The sequence below is a fragment of the Molossus molossus genome, unplaced genomic scaffold, assembly GCF_014108415.1.
Source record: "Molossus molossus isolate mMolMol1 unplaced genomic scaffold, mMolMol1.p scaffold_m16_p_7, whole genome shotgun sequence".
In the NCBI taxonomy this organism is placed as follows: Eukaryota; Metazoa; Chordata; class Mammalia; order Chiroptera; family Molossidae; genus Molossus; species Molossus molossus.
The window spans coordinates 3,038,110-3,051,104 of record NW_023425401.1 but is presented as its reverse complement, the minus strand read 5'-3'; positions in this window follow the sequence as shown (position 1 = coordinate 3,051,104).

Genomic DNA, 12,995 nt, shown 5'->3' with positions numbered 1-12,995 from the left:
CAGGAACTGAACCCAGGTCTCTCTGGAGCGCTGCCCGATGCTCTAACTGCTGAGCCAAACCAGCCAGGACTGGAGTATTTTTATAAGCAACTAAATGTAATAGATTCTTTTGTAATTTATTATCATTTCTGAGTAATGTACAGCACCCATTTTTATGCTTTTCTGCGTTTTCCAATTTATGTGTCTTATGCTTCCCAGGAATTAGTGTGGTCATCACAACTGTTGCGGATTTATGAAAAAGGATTTAACAATTTGGCTAATTTATCTTTCCTATTAACTGAAGACACCTACCAATCAAACGCTCCCAAACTTCTCACACCGGCCACTCTAGAAGCCTGACATATATGGGATTTACCTAAATTAATTTTGTTGAGTAGAAGTTCTTGTCATCAATCTCTTGGTGCAGGCACAATTCACATGCTTCTCTAGCATTGTTTTATTTTGTTCTTTTATCCTCACCCAAGGACACTGTTCCATTTACCTTCAGATAGAGTGGGAGGGGGGAAGAGAGAGAGAGAAACATTAATGAGAGAGAGACACATCCATTGGCTGCCTCCGGCATAACCCCATCCGAGGCCGGGGACCAAACTGCAACCCACGTATGTGCCCTTGACCAGAATCGAACCCGAGACTCTTCTGTCTGCAGGCTGACACTCTAACCACGAAGCAAACTGACCAGGGCTCCTAGCGTTGTTTTTGGGGGGAGACAGAGCGAGACACATGAAGAAAGTGGTGTGAATGTTTATTGCATGGACCTCTCTGAGTCAGCAGTCAGCACGAGTTCCTGAGCAATGGTGCTGCCTGTGAATTCTGTGTTCTGTCCATTTATCTATCATCTATCTATTTATCTGTCTGTCTATCCATTTATCTATCATCTATCTGTCTGTCTGTCTATCTACCTACCTACCTACCTATCTATCATCTGTCTGTCTATCTATCTATCTATCTATCTACCTACCTATCATCTATCTCTCTATCTATCATCTATCTGTATTTGTGTCTGTCAATCTATCTATCTTCTATCTATCTATCTATCATCTATCTGTCATCTATCTATCTGTCATCTATCTATCTATCTATCTATCTATCTATCATCTATCTATCTATCTATCTAATCTATCATCTATCTATATCTATCTATCTATCTATCCATCTATCTGTCATCTATCTGTCATCTATCTATCTATCTATTTATCTATCTATCTATCTATCTATCATCTATCTGTATTTGTGTCTGTCATCTATCTATCTATCTAATCTATCATCTATATCTATCTATCTATCCATCTATCATCTATCTGTCATCTATCTATCTATCTATCTATCTATCTAATCTATCATCTATCTATCTCTATCTATCTATCTATCCATCTATCTGTCATCTATCTGTCATCTATCTATCTATCTATGTAATTCATTCACTCGATTGTTCATTTATTCATTTAGTTGTTCATTTAGGTGAGACTGTTTTAAGCACAGAAACCACGACAGGGACCTGTCCATGCCTACAAATTGTACTGTTTATTAAAACTAGGTAATGAAAAACATATCTTTAAAGACGTGCTTCACACTGAGAACATTATTAGTTAGGCATGCCAGTACGACGTCTCTTAGAAGCTGACTGTCACAGTCACTCGGTGACACAGGCAGCCTGGAAGTCTCTCAGCCCTCCCGAGTCTCTACCTGTGAGTGTGTGTCAAGGAGCCTGCCTTTTCCTTTCTTCCAGCTCCTGATGCCGAGCGCGCGCGGGAGAGCGAGGCCCAGGCCTGCAGCTCGGCGGCCGGCGGTCGGTGCTCCCTCTGCTGGGTGAGCCCCGCGCGCGTGGGCGGCGCAGCTGCAGAGGGTCCGGTGGGCAGCCGGCCTGACTGCAGACGAGCCCCCGCCCTCTCATCGATGGTCACAGTGCACTCTCGCGGTATCAACGCGGAGGGGTCGTTCTGGCCACCGTGGGATGTCTTGAGGGGTAAGAAAGAAGTGGCGGCAACTCAGCTCTAGAACGAAAAAAAAAAAGAAAAGAAACTACAGAGCCTGATGCCTGCCCCCAAATGTTCCTTTCTTTAAAACAAAAAAATCACAGAAACAGTTCATAAAATAGATATTCATTGTGTTTCATTATATTGGTCTAGTGCTAAGTTGAAAAAAAAAACAGATTTTCAAAAACTTATATGGCAAGTAAGACTTATATTTTAATTATGCAAGTAACATTTTCATTAAAATTACATAATTATATTTGAATAACTAATATATGTTGATTGAAGAAATGAAATACAAAAATGAGGAAAAAAAACAATTTGCATGTCTGTAGAATTATCTATTTACTTTTTTACCAACCAATACTATATGCATTTTTATAAGAACTATTTTTAATATATTTAGCATACTTAGCAAGAATCTGTGGATGTATTTCCTCATTAATTGCTATACATTCCAACATCAATTTTAATGAATAAACATTTTATCTAATTGCATAATAAAAGTTTATCTCCAATATTTTCCCACTGCATATCTTGTATCTGAACTTTTTCATATATTCTTAATTATGTTCTTCAACTAAATTCTCAGAAGCGAGCTGTCTAGGTCAAGGGCACGCACTCTTTCAGTGTTTTGTTACTTATTCCCAGATCGCCATTCCAAAACTTTCCCCTGATTTTCTATCCCATTGTCACATCTGAGTGTATTCTGGGCTCGCATTCTTGATGTAGCCGTCTTCAAAGTGAGCCTTAATGCCTTTTTGGCACAGTCTGGAGCAGGAGATGACACCCAGGGAAGAAAAATTATTCAGAAGGCTTTGATGGCCCAAGGAATTGAGTTCTGAGCTCAGCTTTGGACCACATGACCCAGAGATGAACCTCTCCAACATTCTGAGAGGAGCTGCTGCCCTGGTCTCGTCCCTCCTCAGGCCAGGACCATGACTGCACTCTTCAGAGAGTACACGTGTAGCACGATTGTACAGTGTCAGTGCTCCTTGGGTAAACCAAAAGGGACTTGTGACAAGGTGGTCGTAATCTGAGAATATTGTTACAGTTCATAGCCCAAGGACCTTGGATAAATACCTCTATACGCACAACTAGAGATAACGAACCTCTTGCTGTGCTGGAGCCTGACAAGCAGTCCTGCCCCAGGGCCTTTGCACCTGTGCTCCCCTCCTCCCAGATGCTCTACCCACAGGTGTGTGCTTGACTCTCTTCATTCCAGTCTACTTTCATCAGCCATTCCTCTGAAGAGATTTTTCTTACCACCTGCTCTGAAGGAATGAAGATGAACTAATAAATCCAACCCTTCCTCACTCGTAAATAATTGAAAACTACAGCGGAGACAATACACGGTGACTTCCCATGAGCTTTCAGATTCCAACAAAACTTCTTATTTTCCCACATTCTCTTAGTCTAGGCTGGTTTGTTGTGTTTTTATATTGCAGAGCTTATGCTTATTTTTAATTAGGAAGTTGTTTATAATTCTCTTATTTAATGTTACTGAAGAAATTATATTCTCTTCCAATGTTATCTCTACCTTTGAAACACACCCAGAATCCCATTAGCTCGTGCCGTTTCTATTACCACCAGATTAGACTAAGTGACCATCACTTCCTACAAAGACCATTGTAATAGACACCAGAGCATTCTCTCTGCTTCCAAGCTCCTCCAGCTAACTCGCGCACACACACACACACACACACTCACACTCACACATATGCACACACTCACACCCACCCCCACACACCCAGGCACACACACTCACACATATGCACACACTCACACCCACCCCCACACACCCAGGCACACACACTCACACACACGCACACACTCACACCCAGGCACACACACCCAGGCACACACACTCACACACTGTACACTCATGCACATGCACACACACACACATTCAAGCACATGCACACGCATTCACATGCACACACGTGTACGCACAGGCTATCATTTGCTAATCTCCTACTCACTTTTTCTTAGCACTTATAACTAGCAGAGAAAATGTTTATTTCCCCTCTTCGAATATACAGCTTCTGGATAACAAGACTGTGATATTCCCTGCTGTGTCTTTCAGTCTACGGTTAGTGTTCAACAATTTTTTTGATTAATCAATTTCAATGTACTTTTTAAATTGTTAACATAAACTAAGCCGGAAACACATTGTTTCCTTGCATTTTTAGAGACATGACCTGAGGGTGTCTTTATGGTCGAATTAGAGTTCATTCAATGTCCTCACCCTCCTGCAAGTTAAGAGAAGTTATGTTTTCAACTTCTTGTGTTATAGCTTCCAGATTGAAGACCCAGTTTAGAGAATCATTATTATTATTGTTATTGTCAGGAGCACCTATGTGATTACATTTTTACCAAAATATAATCAACTCCCCTCATACACTGAGTTGTGTCTTTTACTTATTGAAGCCTAAATCTCTACACTTAGGTAGTAAATTATTATTTAACTGGTAAAATGTGTTTTTTTTCTTTTTTTTTTTCAGTTATTTAGAGATGGACACAGACACTGATTCCTACCTCATTATAACGTCCTCTAACCAAATGGTCTTATTTTATTTTCACAATTCTTTGAGGTGGGTTCCACTTTTAGTTAAACTGAGATCCTTATACCCAGACTAACTAGCATGAAGTCTAGGAAGTGACATGTGATGAAATGGTGTTGCAATTATTCTTGTTAAATCTGTAATCTCTGCTCTTGGTTACAGGACATGTTGTGTGAGAAGAAAATGTTTTCTTCCTCGTGTTCCCCTCGTCTGCCCTCATGATCACAGGGAGGGTTTCTGCCCCCTTTACCCATGCCCCTCGCCGACTCTAATTTCAGAGCTGCTTGTATATTCAGAATAGTACCACAAACATTGTGTCCTGCTGTTGCTACAGGAAATGGAAAAAGAGCACACCACCAGAAAATCGAATTACGGGCGAGAGCAGACTGTCCCATCGCGGTTTCCGGGCACTCGCAGCCTGTCAAAGTCACGTGCCTTTCAGCGTTTTGCTTACTGGTTTGAGAAACGATATCGACCTTGAAACTTAAATTCCCGCCAGTCGGTCTTCCCGGTGCTTCCTGAGCCCACGACTGTGACTTCGTTTCTTAGTTCGTAGGGGTTTTTGTCTCAGATGCTCCCTTACCTTTGTATACACAAACTTCTGAATCTTACTGAACTTTAGGAATTATTGCAAGAAATTCCTTTATAAAATCACACACTCGAAGCCTTCATTGAGCTATTCCAGCTCAGAAGGCATGCTGTTTGCTTTCATTAAAGATGGCTATCCATGTTTACATGCACACGTGCAGGCCAATGATCACAAAATATCTAAATATGGACACACACAGTTATAGTACACCTGTGTGATTGTATCATATATACGTGTATATGTAATTGTATACCAAACACTCAGCAAACCAAGAAGCAGATTTAACAAACGTTAACTTCATGCCGTTGTTTATTCCGATAACTTGATTTGAGGAAAATGAGAAATTACAGGTATATGTAATGCCTTTGTATTTCCTCCACATTTCCTTCCTGATCACAGTTCCCTGTACAAACTGGGAGATCGCTGATGGACAAAAGTGTCGTTGCGTATTCTCTAAAATGTGATCTGTAGCTAAGTGAAGATGGCACTACTCTGTGTGACCCAACTTTCCAGAACGAACCCCACTGATGGATGTCACTGGGAAATACTGTCCGAATGGCCATTATGTTTTCAAGATTTAAAGCGGTCACCAGTAGGTCTGGTCTGTTACATCACACTATCCCATAGTAAGACGAACACTTAGAATTTGGCTACAGTTGCCATGGCTAGAACTGGAAGATGGGGATCCTAGGTAGGTCTGTTTACAAAGTATTCATTGTTGCCACATGACCTCCAGAGAGCCCTGCCATTCTAGTTCCCCCCACAGAGCGCGGGGGGGGGGGTTCTGTGCCTGCCTTCCAGCCAGCCCCCCTCTGGCTCTTGACCTTGGGGAAGTTATCTGAGCCTCGGGCCCTCCTCGGGAAACCCAGGCCAGAAGCATCCACCACCTAGCTTGTTTTTGACCATTAGAGGTGACGGTTGAGGTGACTTGGCTTCGAAAGCTGCAAATTCCCCCCCAATCTTGTTCATATCCTTACATTCTCACCAACCATTCTTCTTTGTACACACTGCCCTTGGGACCAAGAGGCACTCTGGTCCCCCCAACCCCCACACTGATGTCCCACAATTTCAGCAGGCTAGGGGTCGGTGAACACCCACACACCCTTCAGGGTGGAGGCACTGTCCAGCAGGCTTCAAGAACAAGGAGGACATTGGGAACATCCCACCGTTTTTGGACTTAACGGTTCCTTCAGCCACCGGCTACGGGAACTCCCTGAATACCCCTGGAAGTTTTAAAAGCCATTTATAAAACAGACTTAAGGCTCCTCTCACCAAAGCATCTATGCAGCGGGAAGAACATCGCACTTGTGAGTCACTGTCCCCTTGGTCCCTGTGCGTGATCTACTACATGATGTGGTTCAGAGGCTTAACGTCCCCGGGCTGCTGTTTGGCGGTGACATTGTGGTGGTGGCAGCCGTGTCTGCATATTAAGGGCAAGGAGAGCTGTCCTCCACACCTGCTAGAAACGGTGTGCACATCGGGTAGTGGTTCCACCGGCTCCCCTGTCCCAGAAGAGCCTGTCTGGGTTGGGGACACAGTACAAATGGAGGATTATGATTCTGCAGAATCAGTCAGCACAGGGTTCACCTCGGCAGGACTCTGCTCAAGGCGCCGTGGACTCTGCCCCACGCGTTTTTCTGGAAACAACAATGAACTGGCCCCCGCGGCCCAAAGCCGCTCAACGGACCCCCGAAATGGTGACGCTTCAGTGCAACCTTCTTGAGAGTGGAAATTTATCTATTAAAACGTGTCTCTTCTAAAAGTTCATCAGTGAAGATCATTATAGTTTCCCCAATTGAACTTTTAATTAGACCAGAGAGCGGATGTTGAATGTTCCCTGTGACTGCGTGTTGCGACTGTGCTTGTGGCCCAATAGGGACGGCGGACTCGATGTTTGTGCGCTTATCTCCCGGCAGGCTTGCGGACGGGGGATGATTTCATTAGCTCCGGTCGCAGTGATGCTCACATCCCGGCCCCAGGGCTGGGAACATGCTTCTCAACAGTCGGCCCCAGTTAGTCTATTCATGCAGGCAGATTAAACAAATCGCAATATTTAGGGAAAGCTTCTGAAATCCATAATTATGAACAACAAAAACATCTTTAACATTTGTTTGAAAAAGACTCTCACATTAAGAAAAGAATTATAACTGAGACTCAAAAAAAAAATAAAGTTCGAGTGCTTGTCAACCGTGAGCGAGTTTGCCAATGGGAAATCAGTTATATGCTGTTTGTGCCTTTAGGTACTTGCTTCCTTATCCACATAATCAATTATTTATTCTGTAGCTCAAACTAATTAGTCCTTTCATAAGAAAAGTATCTACACGTTCTCCTATTCTTCTAATATTAATGTGATTATATCAAACTCATCAAACCTACCTGGGATGATGGAACATGGAAGGTTTTTATGTTCAATGATGGACAATTTAAAGTCTCTGAAATTCACTTATCAGATCGCTAGGAAACATTGAAGCAAATGGCATGATTGGATTTTAACGAGTAGCCAATAAAAAAAAGTAGGAAAAAAACTGTTAAATCTCCTTTGTTAGATTTTGATTTAAGGATGACTTATTGAAAACAAGATCAGGAGACATTCTGGGCTCAACTCATCCAAAATCTGTGGGTCAAAAATGTTTGAGCCACAACCCCTGTACGTATTTGAAATGTGATGCCAAGGAATGTGCATGTTTGCAAAATGGTGGAATGCTCTGAAATCCCTAAAAGAAGTGGACAGAGCACAGGTACTTTGCTGCCTCAGAAATTTTGGGCCTTGGCCGGGTGGCTGAGTTGGTCGGAGTGTGGTTCCATACACCATAAAGGTTACCAGTCTGACTCCCAGTCAGGACCCACACCTAGGTTGCAGGTTTGATCCCCAGTTGGGAAGTTTACAGGAAGCAACCAGTCTGTGCTTCTCTGGTACATCAACATTTCTCTTCCTCTTTCTTTCTCCCTTCCTTTCTCTCTAAAATCAATATATATATATATATATACACACACACACTCAGACACACACACAAACACGTATCTCCTTGAATGAGAATTAAATAATAAAGAAATATTGGATATATATTAAATGGTGAAACTTAAAACTTATATAAAAGAGAGATCATGATTATATAGTCTTTGAATTATCTCTATTGCATTTTTTATTATTACAAAAACTAGTAGAAATGAAACCATAAAATAGTGACCCAATTTTGTACACTTTCCCTGAGTAAAAGAATATGTGGTCTTTCTGGCCGGAGTGGCTCAGTGGTTGAGCGTCAACCCTGCACCAAGAGGTCGCTGGTTCAATTCCCAGTCAGGGCACAGGCCCAGGTTGTGGGCCCATCCCCAGTGTGGGGCATGCAGGAGGCAGCCAATCGATGTTCTCTCTCACTGATGTTTCTGTGCCTCTCTCCCTCTCCCTTCCTCTCTCTGTAAAATCAATAAAGAAAAAACAAAGAACATGTGGTCTCAGAAGGCGACATTATCGCCTGTTTGCTGGAGCTGTTGCAGTGTCTAGTGGGGACGCTCAGCATCCAGCCTGCACGAGGCCCGCCCTGTGTGTGCCTCTCACCAGGCAGGAACTCGGGGGGCTTCCAGGACTGGAGGTCTGCAGGGCAGCGGGTTATACCCCCGAGGCTGGTGTCGGAGTCAGAGGAGAGAGGCTAAGTGATGCGTGTTTAATACGTACGGGCTATTTTTCAGAGGCCAGAGAGCAAACACTCTCTTTAAGTGAAATTTGAAGGGGAAAAACCGGATGCTATTTGGATTCATTGCTTAATTATTAAGTAAACATTTTCAAGGCCTATAGCTTCCTAATTCTGCTCTGATCCCTCCCTGTGGCTTCCAGGCGTAAGAGGAAGGGTAGGACGTGGCCTGAGAGAGCAGGTGAGGAGGGGCCGTGACGATGGGGAGCAACTGTCTCTGTTGGAAGCGGGTCTCCCAGCTCAGCCCAGAGACCCGTGACGCTGAGGCAGAGTCAATGAGCAGAGCGGGAACTCGTCAAACAGTCTGCACCCTCTACGGGAGCCTGGTTTCCTGGCCACGCACGTGCGCTAAAGTGCGTCCCCTGTGTCATGTTCCGGCTCACGTGGCAGACTGGGAAAGTGACAGACTCCTCAACACCAGAAACCTAGAACACAATTTCAGTGTCCAAGAAGAGTGTCACACGCATTCCTTGGTTTTAAATGAGCAAGTTTATTGCCTGGTTGGTGTGGCTCAGTGGATTGAGTGTCGTCCCATGGACTGAGAGGTCCCGGTTCTGATCCCGGTTCCGGTCTCGGTTCCATTCCCGGTCAGGGCACAGGCCCGGGTTGCAGGCTCCATCCCCCATAGGGGGCGTGCAGGAGGCAGCTGATCCGTGTTCCTCTTTCTAAAAAAAATCAATAAAAAACATACTTTAAAAAGTAAATGATCAGGCTTATTAAAGTAGAGAACTTGGACAATTTATTCTATATAAAATTTACAAATAAAGAAGAGGCACACTATCTAGAACAAAAGCAGCTTTTTTTTTTACACCCCAATGCTTAATAAAATAGTATTTTGGTTCTCCTTAGCATTACAATAGGCTTATCTCAGGAAATTAGTGACACGTCTTCGGAAAACCCTCCCACGTAGAACAATCAACACGGGAACATGTTACAGTGCTGTCGTCTGGGCTTCACTGAGAGGCTGAATCGGGGGTTCTGGAACACCCCGCAATGTGCAGCTGTCACAGAGCCCCGGGCCATCCCAAGGCGGGGTCCAGATGGAGGCAGAGCTCCATTCATGAGGCGGCTTTATCAAAAAGGCTTGCGGAGTCACTGTTCATGGGGGTTTCCCTTCCCGTTCAGGTGCCTATTGTGAGCAAGGCCCGGGCGGGGCACCGCCACCATCACAAGGAAAACGTGGTCACAATCCGAGTGACAGTACATTGCTCTGCGTGATTTTTAGATCAGTACCTAGTATAAGGTTTTATAGGCAAAAGAGATGATAAAAACCAGTATCATAAACGTTGAGACGGGTTAATCCCATCTGATTGGAAAAGAGCCGCTCCCTGGAATGAGACACGACAGACGAGGTCGTCATTCAAGGAGGCTGGATTCGGGGTTTTGAAGAGATAAAGTAAATGAACAGAAATGTCGAGATTGGGATTTGGGGGGTGAGTGTGGGACTTTGGATGTGGTGTCTATGTTAGCTTTGGAGAGTGGGCTTAAGTGTGATTTTTTTTTTTTTTTTGACACAAATCTGAAGAACTTTGATTGCAGTATTAAAAAACATAAAAATCTCCGTAGCAAATGTGGAAATACTTGATATTTTGTGTCAGGAGAGTGAAGGGTCCAGGTTGGGTTTCAGAAGCTTACTTATAGCCATGCAGCGGACGGATCAACAACGGGAAGACTGCGACCCCACGGGGCAGGGGCTGAGGGGGCAGGAAGGTCGGGGTATAAGAATCCAGGCTGGCACTCAGCTCTGAAGTGGAGTTGAAGCTGTGACGGCCTAATGCAGAAAGAAAACTGGGGATTGCAACGTTCTGAAATCTCTACCTTACGTTTTAGGAAAGATGTGTGTACCATTATGTAGACAAGAGTGCACTCGGGGGGGGGGGGCATGAAGGTACATGCAATGGGGCATGTTGAACTTGACCCGATTCCTTTGATCACACTACTGCCTCTCTATCCTGGATAATGAGAAAACGTTTCATTACTCAAGGCCCAAGTTGAAGGATTCTCCATTCATTGGCCCCATTTTTATTGTCGCCTTCCTGATTAAGGACCTGGACGTTAGTGTTGTCAACCGGGCAGAAATTCGCCGAAGGGAAGCAGAGAAGACCACCCTCAAAGGTGCCACTTTGCTGAGTGGGTTGTTTTGACCCGAAGGCAATCAAGACCCAGTAGATTCAAGAAAAGATGTTTACCTCCCTCTTAGATGACTGATCACTTTTTAAAATTATTATTATTAATTTTAGAGAGAGAGGCATGGAGAGAGGGAGAGACAGAGAGTGAAACATAGATATAACTTGCCTCCCATAGGTGTCCAGATCAGGACTGAACTCACAACTTGGGCATGTGCCCTGACTAGGAATTTAACCAGTGACCTTTTGGTGCACGCCAAGATTCTCAGCCAACTGAGCCACAATGGCCAGGGTTTGGCTGGCCACTTTTGGCCTCTTATTTTTAAGGGGCTCTCTCTCATGCATATGAAATAAATTTATTTTTCTCCTATTAATCTGTCTTATGTCAATTTAATTCTTAGACCAGCCAAATAACCTAGAATAGAAGAAAGAAATGTCCACAGCTACAAAACTTCATGATAAACTATATTGAAGAGGACCCTAAGTAATGAATACTGAGAATTTGTATATGCTCAGAATCATTGCATGAAATGGGTCTCTTGTCTTCAGAAGCACTAGAGAAGTCAGGGTGGAGGGGTTGGGAAGAGGCAGGATTATTCTGCATATCTCTTCTAAGTAATTTCTCTATCTTAATTAGAAAAGCACAAATTACATATACATGCAGTTAGAAAAGCATATTGTTAAATTCCTGTTTTCTGAAAAGTAAAATGTTGGCAATGAAGACCTTTTTTTTTTTTTTTAATTTTGAAGTTTCTTATATCGCTGTGACTTTCATGTCAATATTCAATAAAGCACCTTGCGGTGCTTTTGATATGAAAATGTGATTGCTATTGAACATTAAACAAGGGATGCTGGTAATTTTAGGACAATTATGTTTTAGCTTTCTATACCCAAACAATGATAATCAAATCTCATGCTTGAGAACTGTAGCTGATTGTCACAGGGAGAGAAGCATCATGCCACCAATGGGGTAATTACAGAGGAACATTGACGGGCTGCTTCACCTCCCTTTGAAGGGTAGGCTAAGTCATTGTAACCCATAAAACGCAGCTATGGGCTGACGAGCTGGTGTAGCTCATCAAATCTTGTGCTCAGATGTATCTGCCTGATATTCAGTTTAAATGCCATGTGTTATAATTTAGTCACATTCCCATGTCTAAGGAAATGAGCTGGATGCTTCCATCTGCTGCAGAATATGTAGGTCCCTGAGAATCGGAAAGAATGGACATCTCTTGAACCCCACTTTACATCTCCTAAGGGGGAGACGTGCTCTCACTTCTATAGGATTCTAAGCAAAATGTCTGCTTTCATGACTTTTTAAAAATCTCTCATACCACCCTGGCCGGTTTGGCTCAGCAGTTAGAGCGTCGGCCTGTGGTCCAGAGAGACCTGGGTTTGGTTCCCGCTAAGGGCATGTACCTCAGTTGCAGTGTGTCCCCAGCCCTGGTTGGTCGTGTGGGTGGCAGCCACTCGATGTGTCCCTTTCATGTCGATGTTTCTCTCTCTCTCTCTCTTCCTCTCTCTCTCCCACTCTATCTGAACAAAAAATAGAAAAAAAATGCCCTTAGGTGAGGATAAAAAAATAAATAAAATAAAATAAAAATAAAAATCTCTCATACCAATAAAATTCTTAAGGCCATCTTACTGGAGAAGAGAGACCTTTTCTATTCTCCAAAAATTGGGTCAAAACCTGTGGAGACATCAAATAGGTGGGAAAGGGATGTGGAAATCAATACCATGCAGTCCAGAGGTGACCAAGGAATTTATTTTTATAATACGCTAAAATCAAACCAAGCAAGAAAAAAATTTGCCAGTGTTTGGTCTGCATTTTAAATGTTGCTGTGAGCTCTGTATACATACCTGTGATAATAAGGTAGAAATATAGGCACCATACTTAACAAGGGTCTCTGTGTTAAATTTTAAAGGGGTTTTGCCAGGTAAGATTTCAGCTCGGGAGTTAAAGGATGACAGCAGAATCCATACAGGTCTCTGACTTAAAAAATAAAATCTACAGAGATACAAAGACACATCCAACCTCGCTACATTTATTTAAAAGG